The 218-nt window shown below is 44.5% G+C and overlaps 1 protein-coding gene across 1 annotated transcript in view; it reads left to right on the forward strand.

The window, feature by feature from the left end:
• Nucleotides 1-218, forward strand: part of LOC109288754 (mucin-17-like) — a 20,236-nt gene that overhangs the window by 7,124 nt on the left and 12,894 nt on the right. The gene's annotated exons all lie outside the window — the stretch shown is intronic.

The following is a 218-nucleotide window of genomic DNA, read 5'->3' on the forward strand; positions in this document are numbered from 1 at the left end:
AGCTCAAAGTACCAGTGGCTGAAGCTGTAGAGAGTCTTTTTTTTTTCAGGAGCAGAGTTGCCTGGGGAAGCTGCCCGCATAGAATAATAAAGTCTCAGTTACCACTGGCTAATGTTAGCATTTCATGGGGCCAAGTGGCTTTGTTTCACAAAAAACAGCTGTTGCCAAACTCTCTCTCTTTTTTTTTTTTTTTACTGGGGGGGGGGGGAAAAAAGGCC

Source organism: Gavialis gangeticus, unplaced genomic scaffold (genome assembly GCF_001723915.1).
Source record: "Gavialis gangeticus isolate Ggan-Ray unplaced genomic scaffold, GavGan_comp1, whole genome shotgun sequence".
Classification (NCBI taxonomy): domain Eukaryota; kingdom Metazoa; phylum Chordata; order Crocodylia; family Gavialidae; genus Gavialis; species Gavialis gangeticus.